The sequence below is a fragment of the Triticum dicoccoides genome, chromosome 4B (assembly GCF_002162155.2).
Source record: "Triticum dicoccoides isolate Atlit2015 ecotype Zavitan chromosome 4B, WEW_v2.0, whole genome shotgun sequence".
NCBI classification, from domain to species: Eukaryota; Viridiplantae; Streptophyta; class Magnoliopsida; order Poales; family Poaceae; genus Triticum; species Triticum dicoccoides.
In genome coordinates, this window is record NC_041387.1 from 629,175,856 (window position 1) to 629,177,872 (window position 2,017).

The following is a 2,017-nucleotide window of genomic DNA, read 5'->3' on the forward strand; positions in this document are numbered from 1 at the left end:
GCTCAGTGACTTCAAAAAGTTGTACAGAAGCCTTGTTTGGGCCTTTCCGGCGTCGCTGAATGTGGGCTGAGTAACCATGTTAGGTTGTACTGTACTACACGGGCCTTTTTTTCAACATGAGCAATGCAACTGGGCCGACAGTTGTACACAATATCCGGGTCAACTTGTTATTCTCCGCCCCGCTGGGCTGCAAAGTTTCCTAGGAGGTATGCATTAGGCTTAACAAGAAAATGGAATTTAAGAAATAATAAATGGGATGTAATTATAATAACTGGGCAGTTACTATGCACCAAACACGTAATTAGTTTGAAAAATATATTATTTTTGGAATTTTGAAATTTTAATTTCATTACTCGTTGCACGCTCAATATTCGTTGGATTTTAACGTAATACAACTTTATTTTGAAATTATATTTAACCTGACTAGAAATTTCGGATAAAAATATTTCGGATCCCATCAAAATGTGGGAATTTTTTTTGAATTCTGTTTTGAGCGGTTGTTTGAAATTATTAATCGTTGTCCTAGCTAGAAGTTGGGCTGTACTTTTAACAAACTGTAAATGGGCTGTAGTAAATTCCATTAGAATTAAAAAAATGGGATGTACATTCTTAAAAATCACAAATGGGCTATATACTCTCTGCCAAATCTGAGATGTGGGCCTACTAAGTTGACACGTACCAAGGGCTTTGTCAACTTAGTCAATATAAATGATTATAGCTGTAGTGATTGTTCGATGTCCACCCCTCTACTCACCCACACCCCCTGTTATTCTGCGGTGACGGCAGCCTCACACCGCAGCTGAACCAGTGAACCCTCGTACTCCTTTCCACGCGGGCTTCCACTGCCGCATCTTCCCCGGCTCCGCGTCGTCCCCTTCCTAGACCTCGCCGTCGTCCAGACCACTGCCCTGGTGCTCTCGGCGCGGCGTGGTCAACGACCGACTTCCATCGGAAGAGTACTGTACGTGGAGAGGCTGACAGCTGGGTCCAGCGGCCGCAAGGAAGTGCCTCCTTATTATGCACAAAATAATTATTCCTCCACCTGACAGCAGGGATCCACCGGACAGGCCACCTTATTTCGTGAAAAAATGTTTCCCCCTAACTGCTGGGACCCACCAGACGGGCCAGCGTATTTCACGAAAAAATGTCCCCCCCCCCCCGCTGTCAGCTTGGACCCACCGAAAGTGCCTCCTTATTACGCACAAAAAAAATGAATACTCCCCCTGCTAGGTGGGACCCACCATGGTGGTAGGCTGACTTGTGGGCCTACTAAGCTGACTGGGACGGGGGCCTTTGTCAAATTTGGTCAATATGAACGATTCTAGCTCCAGTGAGCGTATGATGTCCATCCAACGCCCGTAGTGCTTCTTCAACCTCTGGTCTTCTTGCTCCAGCCGCCCAAAACAGCACCGGTCGTGCCGCATGCTCCTGCTTCTCGTGGCCGGCTGTGCTGCTGCGGAGGCCTCACTGCCCCCTACTATTCCCACCGCTGGCCAGGCCTTGCGGCGACGACAGCCTCACACCGCAGCCGAACCAGTGAACCCTCGTACTCCTCTCCGCGCGGGCTTCCACTGCCGCATCTTCCTCGGCTCCCCATCGTCCCCTTCCTAGGCCTCGCCGTCGTCCACCACCCTCGTGCTCTCGGCACGGCGTGGTCAATGTGGTCAAGGAACGACTTCCATCGGACGTGGACTGTACGTGGAGAGGCTGACAGCTGGGTCCACGGCCGTAGTAAGGAAGTGCCTCTTTATTACGCGGAAAATAATGATTCCTCCACCTGATAGCTGGGACCCACCGGACGGGCCACTGTATTTCGCAAAAAAAACATTTCCCCCTGACTGCTGGGACCCACCAGCTACATCTTTGCACGCAAGGAAGTGCGTCTGAAGAAAAAAAACGATTCGCCCCCCTGATTGCTGGGACCCACCAGCTACACCTTCGCACGCAAGGAAGTGCATCCGGGCAAGAAAAAAAACGATTCGCCCCCCTGACTGTTGGGACCCACCAGCTACATCTT